Source organism: Coccinella septempunctata, chromosome 6 (genome assembly GCF_907165205.1).
Source record: "Coccinella septempunctata chromosome 6, icCocSept1.1, whole genome shotgun sequence".
In the NCBI taxonomy this organism is placed as follows: Eukaryota; Metazoa; Arthropoda; class Insecta; order Coleoptera; family Coccinellidae; genus Coccinella; species Coccinella septempunctata.
In genome coordinates this window covers 29,987,305-29,999,749 of record NC_058194.1, presented here as the reverse complement: position 1 = coordinate 29,999,749, position 12,445 = coordinate 29,987,305, and the positions used below count along the sequence as shown (strand labels likewise).

The 12,445-nt window shown below is 35.9% G+C and overlaps 1 protein-coding gene across 1 annotated transcript in view; it reads right to left on the bottom strand.

Moving 5' to 3' along the window:
* LOC123315035 (proteoglycan Cow) overlaps nucleotides 1–12,445 on the bottom strand; it is a 60,894-nt gene that overhangs the window by 31,972 nt on the left and 16,477 nt on the right. The window lies entirely within an intron of this gene.

Below are 12,445 nucleotides of genomic sequence, written 5' to 3'. Positions count from 1 at the left end.
ATTATCAATTTACCTTGTAGGGGGATAGTGTGGACCATTCTGGTATTTCTGGTATCTTTAATATACGAGGATATATTAAACAATCCTACGCCCACTATAGAACCAAACAAAATTTCAATGTCAAAATATTTCATTACTCAAGCAATTTTTCTCTTAATTAGATACATTTATTACAGCCAACCTGCAACGTCTCTAGACCTTTCAAAAAAAATGTTTCGTCTTGCTCTGCAAACCAGACCTCCACAGCTTTTATTACCTCCTCGTTGGAAGAAAATTTACGACCTTTTAAACTTTTTTTTCAGTTGAGGAAAGAGATGACAGTCGGATGGAGCCAAATCTGGTGAATAAGGGGGTTGTTCTAGTAATTCGAACCTTAAATCACGAATTTTTGCATGGCAACATGAGATTTGTGTGCAGGGGTGTTGTCCTGCAAAAACAAAACATCTTTGGATAGCCTTCCGCTTCTTATCTCTTTGATTTTTTTCCCGTAAAGTGGTTAGTAATGTCAAATAGTAATCTACGGTTATTGTTCTACCCTCATCCAAAAAATCAATCATGATTACTCCAAGGCAATCCCAAAAAACTGAAACATGAACTTTTCCAGCAGATTTTTTGACACAAAATTTCTTAGGTCTTGGAGAATCAGAGTGTCGCCATTCCATCGATTGTTGCTTTGTTTCTGGATCGTAGAAATGTACCTAAGTCTCATCCGTAGCAACAATTCGGTTTAAGAAGTCTACATCGTTTTCAAATCGAGCACAGATCGAACGCGATGCTTCTACCCCTTGCACGCTTTTGGTCAACATTCAAAAATTTGGAGATCTATTTTGCAGCAATTTTTCTGATGTCCAAATTGACGTGAACTATATGATGAACGCGTTCGTATGAAATATTCAGTGCTTCAGATATCCGTTTTAGCCCAATTCGATGGTCTGATAAAATCATGTCATGAACTGCATCGATATTTTCAGACACAGAAACTGGCCTTCCCGATCGGTCATAATCTTCAATGGAAAATTTACTTATTTTGAAGCTTGCAGTCCAATTTTTCACGGTCCCATACGAAGGACATTGATCACCAAGGGTATCAAGCATATCTTCGTTAATCTGCTTACCTCTTAACCCTTTTAAATACAGGAACTTGATTATGACTTGATACTGCAATCTTTCTTTCTTCTTCTTTCTTTTAATTTATTGTAACTCTGGTTTACTTTTTTTACCTCAAACTTCACACTGACACTTCTAATGAGTTATTGTTCGTTGCTATGGTAACGCAATATTTTTTTATTCATGGAACGGATCTAGGCTAACTAATCATCGAGAAATGTTTGTGTTGAAAGGTAATTGGAACATAGTTTTCGCTGTTCCTAACACCTTTCATTTGGCAAGAATTTTCCTACCACGAAAGGAAAACATATATTTCCATTTTTCATACACACGATGTCAGGGACATTGTACCACGGCTCAAAGTTGTTCATTTCAGAATAACGTCGTGAAATAAAGACTTCGTGCCATATCTCTCTGTCGTTTGAATTCTTCACCTACGAGGAAAAACTCAAGTTTCATTGCACCAGTCGTTTCGTGAGTGGTTGTACGAAATTTCATGTAGAACTGGGTCATATTACTGCACCATAGCCAGGTCCTTAATGATTTCCAATTGTTGACAGTATGGACTCATGCCAAGAGAAGCAATGACGTAGAAAAACCCTCATAATCGTAAAGCCATTAAGCTCTCACCCAATCCAAAAATTATGTGATTTTCAGCTGAATTCCCACTTTTTACTCATTTCGTTTAATCTCGAAAAGATCAGCTTTGTGCACGATTTTCTTGGTGCTCTTTAGCAGTTGGATTCCACAACTGATTTCCCTACATATTTGAATATCTATTAAACCTGCTCTTTCGAAATCCTCCGAGTAAGCTCCGAAATGGAAACTACGAACGTATTGTTCTATTTATCAAGAACCTCATGCTCTAAATTACAATTCTCGGTGAGTCGTTAGCGAGATGGGACCTACCCAGGTTTTAGCGAATGGGGCGAATTTATTTCGGGCGTTTGGGGGAGGGGGTACTTGCACAAATTTAATAATCATGTTCAGCCCATCATGACGCGCAGTCGTTCGCGAGAAAACTCAATAAAATTCGTTTCCTTCCATGAAAACGCGGATAATAAGATCCTGCAGTCCATTAAATGGCGTATATTTCCCTGCCTAATTCCAAGGGGTGTTTGTCGCGAGGAAATTGGTAGAAAGTTTCATTCAGACTGATGAGTTTTTCGAGCCCCTAACTTTATTTCTTTGCGTCATAATTTAAGGAGGCGGTACACAACACACGATCAAGACTCAGAGAGAACGTCTCATCATTTTCCCAGACAAGGTATCGGAGAGATATAGTCCTATACTCCATTCACTTTTATTTTAGCAGTCGGCTGGCCATGGAAATTTGACACATTTCACTCTGTCTAGTACGAAAATGTGGGGTTATGACGCTTGTCAAAACATTTTTGGGTTTTAAATCAACGCTATGTTGCCCGTTCAACGTAAAAGTTTCTGTTATTACGTATTTTATCACAATGTCGAATCTCTTCGGAAAATATGTGACGAACTTAATTGAAGTTTATACAAACTGATTGAAGGCATACCAAATCCAGTTATTTGCATGGAAAATACAAGAGATCAGTATAATATCATAATATGCACTAGCTTGAGGAGAGTTAATGTTCGTTATCTTCTTTGGCTAAAGTTTGAATACGTTACATCAGTTGTAGATTTCAAAAATATTAACCCGAAGATGAAATGTATATGATGCAGTTGTTGGGAATGGGTATCTCCCGAAGGAATTAACAGATAATTACAAGAATGTTGAATTATTCAACAAAAATCATCTTGCATCAATAAAAGTAAAAGGAATTAAAGGAAGTTTCAATCAAGATGAACTTCACCTTTGAACAAAAATTTCACATGAATAAACAATTAACAGGACAATTGGCGCGTATTTGTGGCTGTTCATCTTAATGCATTGATATAATAATAATAATTAGGTATTTATTGGTACCTTGAGACATTAACAATGTATAGGATAAGTCAAATGAAGAATAGAAAAATCAATTTTCGGGAACTTATTATACGATGACATTCATCGAAAATCCTGTAGTAAACTTTTCGCATTAATTCACTCAAACATAAAATTCTCAAATGCCACCACTTTTTTGGGTCTCCCAATAGAAGGAAATTCTTTGTCATCCTCTTCATTCACAATCTTTCTGATTGTTGAAATATTCAGCTGAAATATGAGTCGTTTAGATTCAGATGAAACATTAGATATATGAATTTTCTTACATTTAATATTTTCGCTACCGTCTGACGTATTGTGGATTTTAGAACATCAGGGTATAACTATTTGAATGAGCGGACCTGAATTCTAAATAGCACTTCATGAACCCTGTCTCTTTTTTCAATCACTTTCGGCATTTTCGTAATGAAAATTGATATTAGTTGTGGCAACGGCGTTATGACAAACGACATTTCATGAGTGCCAACCTTACTCCGTTCTAGTTACAAAAACTTGAGAAAATTATTTCATGGCCAACCGACTGCTAAAATAAATATGAATGCAGTATAGAATTATATCGACAAGATTTTTTCCACCATGATTTCACCTCAAGAGAACTGATATAATGTTTTTCCATTTCAGTAATCAGATTGAATATCAGAACGTCACTTTTGGGGCAAATTTCTCCCCCCGGGGAGATTTTAAAAACCTAAGCCGGTGGCGGAGTAGATGAAGAAGTTTTCCGACGTCTGTCTTCAGCACTTTTCTCACTAATCTCGGTGAAAAAACGGGGCTGATTAGTGAATGAAATCTCCCCCGTATTTCTAGCCCGAGTCGGGGTCGGAAAGACCATTAAACACATCGATTTGTTACCCAGATAAGGGAAGGCCCAACTGGCGTACGTAATCTAACCCAGGACCCGCTTTCAAACCGTATATAAAGAGATGAAATCGGCAGGATAAATTAGATTAGATTTTACCGAATTTCCTCCATCGGACCCGATGAAAGACCGATATCAGATGGTTCTGTCAGAAAGAATGAGTGATCGGATATCGTTATGTCCTTTCAATCGACGTCGAAGTGAAAATGAAAGAAAAGAAGAAGATTTTCTTAAGGTGAACTCCACTGAAATTTGTTGACAATGAAATTTTTTCTTTTCAAATTATGAACCCTGATGAAGCCTCAAATATTTAGGGGGAAACGTTGGTAGATATTTAACTAGTCTGAGCAGACGTATAGGTACGTCTTTTTATAACAAGATGAACTGAATGTTTGGAACTACAATTAATAATTCAGTCAGTTATAGCATCTGACGTTTTTCAGTAGAGTGTACGAAGATGTATTGATATCTAGTTAGCCTAGACCAGTTCCATACATAAAAAAAAATATTGCGCAACCATAGCAACGAACAAAAACTCATCAGAAGTGTCAGTGTGAAGTTTGAGGTTAAAAAGTAAACCAGAGTTACGCAATATATTAAAAGAAAGAAGATGTCCAACGAAATTGTGAAAATCGAAAAATTGGAGTATCGAGCCATCATCAAGTACCTGTATCCATGAAGTTTCTGCAGGATATTATTCCTTGTTTTCAAATTCAGAAGCAAATCTTCCAAATGCGCTTTGAATTTCAGCAAGAAATCTAGCTCAACTCCTATATATTTTGAATTGTTATGTTCCAAAGAAAAATTACCGAAAACTTCGCTCAATTTTCTATATCTTTGATGATTATTCAAATGGAAACACGAAACCTAGGGCGCAAACGCCACTCGAAAAAGTAATTCCTCAAAATTTCTAAATCTGTAGATAGGTTATTCTCTATACATCTAAAATTAGAATGACAGAATGCGAGGACAATATCATCATTGTAAGTATATAAATTTCTACGAAAAAGTAGTAGGGATATCACACAGATATAAATTGAAACTGAACCTTGGGTAAGAGCATTATTCAAAGTTTTGAAATTACTACTATTATCATCAACAAAAACACGAAATCTTCATTCTCACAACATGTTTCCTAGTAAGCGAACCATCTTTCCACACCATCTTTCTTTGATTTTGAAAATCAAACCATAATGTATAATATGCTCCAGATAAATCCACAAATGATTTTCCTGTTTTTAGTTTATCAAATTTATGAACATACAGAAACAGAAGTGAAAATAGCAGAGTATCTATGCCAAAAGTACTATCAGTATTCAAGAAACCAATTTCATACATAACCAAATTAAATGGCGTATTTGCATGAATTTAATTAAATCTGTAGAACTCGAGTTTGACGAAATCGTTGGTTGAACAAATATTTATCGAAAGGCAAACTGGAGGATTAATATCCGCGGAAACAGAGTCTTACTTGAATCTACGGTAATGGGAAGTGGTTTGACGTAGTTCAAATGAAGCCTCATTGAAAACTTTCTGTGGTGCATATACATATAATACTACTTTTTCATTGCCCTTTCAGCAAGTTTCCCTAACATAGATCAAAGTGAATTCCTTCGACTGACCCTGAACTCCCGACCTTTCTTTCAAGAAAAGATCATGTGAGTTCCCAAGAACGGTTTCTGGTTGTTTAAGGCTTAGTTTGCGTGAACAGAGTTTCGCAGGGCTTTCTAGATTGCCCGAGGCGATATGTCGACCATTACTATTCGACAGTAGTTATTTTGTGTGCAAATAACCACGACCTACTTAGCGATTCAGATGTCGAAAACCAATGAAGTACAAAAGGAAGACCACCGGAGGCGAAATGCAAATTGTCGCTCTGAAAGTAAGTTAATTGTATGGAATTAAGTTTAATTCAATACATTATGGAGCTGCCCCAACGAGCTCGATGAGAAATTTGTTAAGTTGGGGTGACTACCGCATATTCCGAATCTAAAACGATCAAATTGGAGAGGGAAATTTGTTCAGACTTCATGACAGTAACATGTCTGCAGATATGAGGGACGTTCTATACGTAGATGAATGATTTTGAAGTTTCTTCCAATCTAGGGATACTTAAACTGACACTACAACAGTCTTGTATGATTTCAAAAGCAAAAAAAAACTCCAGAAAATTCTAGGGAACCTATCTGAGCTTCTATTAAAAATATATGAGAGGTTTTTCCCTCAGAGTTCTTGTATTATATACAAAATTGTTTGGTGTTACGCTAACCTCTGCTAAAACTGTATTTTATATATTTTCAAGCCGTGTATGTATTTAAAATATGAAATAGAAAATGCAGTAATATCATTTGTGTAAACAGAATACAACTTATCTAGACGAGCCAATGAAAATTGAGAACTGCATGTTTATTTCCACAATGAAATTGTCAGGAAAGCAATCTTGTGTTCACGATAAAATACCGCTCGAAAATTGGAGCTTTTTACTTGTCTTTAACGCTGCAATAAATCAAATTCCTTTCGGGGATACGAAAGTCAACAACTCCAGAAGTCGTTTCGCCATAATGAGCCTTCAAAAATCCACCTCCCTCGAATCGCCTTGAATAAATCTACCGGAAAGGAATCAATACAATTTTCATTCCCCCGTACCGCGTAGAATTTTTCCTATTCAGGGCGCTTTCCGGAGAATCTATGCGATGCTAGCCGTGTAGGCATATTTCACTTCTTCCCATCTCATACTTATAATTTATTCAGAAGATATAAGGGCATTGAGGATGGGCTCCGAAGCCAGGTAGCGTAGGCTCCCTACAATTTCATCAGGAAACGCGTGGAAGTGGTAGACGGGGAGATCTTTCCTGTCGATAAGTATGTTTTTTTATTTCTGATGAAAAGTTAATTCCTGGAGGTATCGATTGGCCTTGGGAAGGGAAAACGCTTTCGCTCTTGCGGATGTAGATGATCATCGGTGAATTTTGGATGCTGGGAGGGTGAATATAATATTCAACTGGAAGAAAAAGTTTATCATTTCAATACACTTCCTCTTACGAGGATGTATTGATATCCAGTCTAGTAGCCTAGACCAGCTCCATGCATAGAAAAAATATTGCGTTACCATAGCACCGAACAATAACTCATTAGAAGTGTCAGTGTGGAGCATATATCTATTATATAATAGATATATGGTGTGGAGTTTGAGGTCGAAAAGGTAAACCAGAGTTACGCAATAAATTAAAAGAAAGAAGATGTCCACCGAAATTGTGACAATCGAAAAATTGGAGTATGGAGCCAGCATCAAGTACCTGTATTTAAAAGGGTTTAAGAGGTAAGCGGATTCACGAAGATATGCTTGATATCCTTGGTGATCAATGTCCTTCGTATGCGACCGTGAAAAATTGGACTGCAAGCTTCAAAAGAGGTAAATTTTCCATTGAAGATGATGACCGATCGGGAAGGCCAGTTTCTGTGTCAGTCCCCGAAAATATCGATGCAGTTCATGACATGATTTTATCAGACCGTCGAATTGGGCTGAAACGTATATCTGAAGCACTGAATATTTCATACGAACGCGTTCATCATATAGTTCACGTCAATTTGGACATGAGAAAAATAGCTGCAAAATGAATCCCCAAATGTTTGAATGTTGACCAAGAGCGTGCAAGGGTAGAAGCATCGCGTTCGACCTGTGCTCGATTTTAAAACGATGTAGACTTCTCAAACCGATTTGTTACTATGGATGAGACTTGGGTACATTTCTACGATCCAGAAACAAAGCAACAATCGATGGAATAGCGACACTCTGGTTCTCCAAGACCAAAGAAGTTTCGTGTCTAAAAATCTGCTGGAAAAGTTCTTGCTTCAGTTTTTTGGGATTGCCATGGAGTAATCATGATTGATTTTTTGGATAAGGGTAGAACAGTAACCGGAGATTACTATTCGACATTACAGACAACTCTACGGTAAAAAATTTAAGAGAAAAGACGCGGAAAGCTATCCAAAGGTGTTTTGTTCTTGCAGGACAACGCCCCTGCACACAAATCTCATGTTCCCATGCAAAAAAAATCGTGATTTAGGCTTTGAATTACTAGAACATCTCCTTTATTCACCAGATTTGGCTGCATCCGACGATCATCTCTTTCCTCAACTGAAAAAAAGTTTAAAAGGTCGTAAATTTTCTTCCAACGAGGAGGTAAGAAAAACTGTGGAGGTCTGATTTGCAGAGCAAGAAGAAACATTTTTTTTTGAAAGGTGTTGATACGTTGCAAGTTTGCTGTTATAAATGTATCCAATTAAGAGGACAATATGTTGAGTAATAAAATATTTTGACATTGAAATTTTGTTCGGTTCTATAGTAGGTTAAGAATTTTTCAATATATCCTAGTATATGCATGCAACTAGACGTTATTTGATTGGTTCGGTAAGACTAACCCTTTTTTATGTTTTACTTAAAACTTGAAAAGTATCGTACTCTTTGAAAAGTCCATTGTTTCAACAATGAACCTGAATATCGGATGTATTCACAACGCTATATTCTAATTCGTTCTTATAGCCTTCATCATCTACTCGGGTTTAATCCCCCATGCTAATTGAATGAATTATTCATTCTGGGAGAGTTATTTTGATGAACAACAATCATTCACGCCTCGTTCACTCAAAAACATTCGCTTGTTTCGATTAAACATGGATGAAATCAGTTTGTTGTTTTTTACCTTCGAGTGTGTATTATCATTAGGTTATTGTTGATGACTCTATGAAATCCTTCGATTATGAAATGATGGAATGTATGCAAATATTTATCAAATCGATTGATATGATGAGACTGATTTGATATTTGCCTTTTTTTCAATATTTTCCATATATTCCTCAACATCCATGTTTTTTTTTATCCAGTCGACGTTTAGTGAATACTGTACCTTCAAATTTTGAGTATAGAAACATCCCTAATGGCTATATCAAATTTTCAATGCGCCCTTTTGTATTCTGCGAAAAACAGTCCTTCTTGTGAGTGCTTTTTCATTTTGTAACAGTAACTGCATAAAGTTTTCCCTCATGTATAAGTTTTTCTATTAGATACAGCCAGGCTACACATGAATATTTCGTACGGTAATCGATATTGCATATTTGCATAATGTATCTTTAATGATATTTTGTTTCCTTACCAAACTTTATCTAGGAAAGCTTCCCTCAAAGGCAGACGCTGAAGTTGGAATATATATCACCCCATTGTTTTTCAATACAATTATTTCAACTGCTTTAACTCAATTGCTTCTCTGGTAATGAGTTTGAATTTCAAATTACGGTATTTGTACAGTGAATGGCTTCTAGATCGCGGGTTTAAACTCACTTAGGTGATGAAATTTTTCATTCAACCTGAAGAGAAGAGAAAAACTGAGGGAATGATTTGTAAAAGATAGTATCGAAATGGTAAATCAATGTGAAACGTTATACAGAGTGAGTCTTTGACTTGTACACATATTTCAACAGCAGATTCTTGAGGTCAAAAGAAACACTTTTTTCCCATCAATTTTTTCGGATTCAGCCCTGATAAAATGATATATTTGGATTTAGGTTATTTGGGTTGCAGTCAGAACAGTCGACTACATACCTATCTAAAATGATATAGCCATTTTAAGTTTTCATAAATGACCTACAGAAAAACTTGCTTAATCTGTGACACTACACATCTATGGATCTTTTAAACAGAGTTGTATTCAGCCAAAGTACCCAATTTTTTTAAATTTCACAGATACTTTTCCAATTTCTGAACATCATATTACTAGAAAATGGCGGATTATATGAGAAAATATGCATAATACTTTTATTTTACAAAACCTTCAAATATTCATTAGATAGCATCCAACTTAGTTTCAAGAGTTGGGTTCTTTGAATTTTCGGTATTTTTATGGTACCTAATGGTCAAAATGAGAAAACTGGGAGACGTCGGTGATATCCTGTTTTCGAAAAAGATTCATCAAATGAATGAAAAACTATATTTCGAAATTCATTTCATTCGATAGAACCGTTTGGGAGATAGAGCTAAAAATATTTTTTGTATGGTTTTTCAATAGCCTGTATTTTTCAAATCTAGCTGATTCGGAAAAAATGGTAAAGGAAAATAGTGTTTCTTTTGACCACAAGAATGTACTGTTGAAATATCCCTGTATTTCAACGTACTTTCTGTGAGTTGTACAGGTGATCCCTAAATTAATGGTGCAAAATTTTGTCCCACATTCTCGATACAAAATTAACAGACACCTATTCTTGACATTTGCCAGAAGGCCCACTGAATTTCGTCTGTGACCAAATTTTGTTGCATTAATTTCAAGACACCTTTAGTATACTCCATTCACTTTTATTTTAGCAGTCGGTTGACCATGGAAATTTGACAGCTTGTCAAAATATTTTTGGGTTTTAAATCAACGCTATGTTGTCCGTTCTACGTAAAAGTTTCTGTTATTAAGTATCTTATCACAATGCCGAATCTCTTCGGAAAATATGTGACGAACATAATTGAAGTTTATACAAACTGATTGAAGGCATACCAAATCCAGTTATTTGCATGGAAAATACAAGAGATCAGTATAATATTATCATAATATGCACTAGCTTTAGGAGAGTTAATGTTCGTTATCTTCTTTGGCTAAAGTTTGAACACGTTACATCAGTTGTTGATTTCAAAAATATTAACCCGAAGATGAAATGCATATGTTGCAGTGGTTGGGAATGGGTATCTCCCGAAGGAATCAACAGATAATTACAAGAATGTTAAATTCTTCAACAAAAATCATCTTGCATCAATATAAGTGAAAGGAATTAAAGGAAGTTTCAATCAAGATGAACTTCACCCTTGAAGAAAAATTTCACATGAATAAACAATTAACAGGACAACTGGCGCGTATATATGGCTGCTCATCTTGAAACATTGATATAATAATAATAATTAGGTATTTATTGGTACCTTAAGACATTTAAAATGAATAGGACAAGTCAAATGAAAAATAGAAAAATCAATTTTCGGGAACTTATTCTACGATGACATTCATCGAAAATCCTGTAGTAAACTTTTCGCAGTAATTCACTCAAACATAAAATTCTCAAATGCCACCACTTTTTTGGGTCTCCCAATATAAGGAAATTCTTTGTCATCCTCTTCATTCACAATCTTTCTGATTGTGGAAATATTCAGCTGAAATATAAGTCGTTCAGATTCCGATGAAACATTATATAAATTCTCTTACATTGAATATGTTCGCTACCGTCTGACGTATTGTGGATTTTAGAATATCAGGGTTAAACTATTTGAATGAGCGGACCTGAATTCTAAATAGCACTTCCTGAAACCCTGTCTTCTTTTTCAATCACTTTCGGCCTTAGAACATAGAATATTATTCTATATTCTAAAGTTTTCGGCATTTTCGTAATATTTATTTTGATATAAGTTGTGGCAACGGAGTTATGACATTAACGACAGTTCATGAGTGCCAACCTTACTCCGTTCTAGTTACAAAAACTTGAGAAAACTATTTTATGGCCAACCGACTGCTAAAATAAATAAATGTAAAATAAATGTATATGTAATGTAGTATGTTTCTCTAGATAAAATCTACTTGTTATAGAAATTGCTGAGCCATTATTTATTCATGAGTGCAATTATCATGATCAGGTTCGAAATGGCACTTATAAATCAGTTTGTTTAATTTTCCATCCTAGTGTACCTAAGTACCTACCTTCTAACAAGTGCAATTTTGCTTTTTAATTTTCATGAGCGCATTCGCCATTTTGCGTTTTTATAAACTTGCCGTGTTAATCAATTCTACTAAAAGTAAAGGATGATATTGCTTCCAGAAAAACCTTATAATTGACTTTATACCTACACTATTGAACTGTATAAAGTACTAGATCAACCACTAGTCGAAATAGTGGAAAAATTAAAAATAGTTGGCACTCAAGTACATTTCCCACATCATACAGTGGGATATAAGTATCAAATCATGTTCATTGAACAATATGGTATTTTCCACATCCATGACCATACCCAAACCTCCCCGAATGATAAATATAAAACCGTCGGTAATTACTATAGTCCTGTTTTCCGCCCGCTCATCACATAAATTAAATCCGTATCGACAATAATCGTTCATTGGCGTTTCAAAAACTATCGAAATAGCGCAACCGCTATCTCGTATTCCACACACGGAACGGTTTCAATCGATTTGTTCGCAGTCTGTCGGCATGGGGTCAGGGAGAATAGGAACGGGGCTTGGATCGATTCCAAGGAGTTGCCGAATATGGACGCCAGACTGATCTGCCACTTTCTAGATGGCTATCTGGCGACTCTTATCCAACTGGATTCGCCGCGCCATTGGGCGATGGTTCCGGACGTTGAAAAAGAGCCTTCCTCCGGGCCCCAGAGCGGAAATTGCGATGTTTTGTCGGGGAGCGATGGACCGGCTCCTTCGCCATTTTGCAACCGGCGGTGATCAAATAAATGTTGTGGGATTTTGGAGTGAATTAAAGGTGAC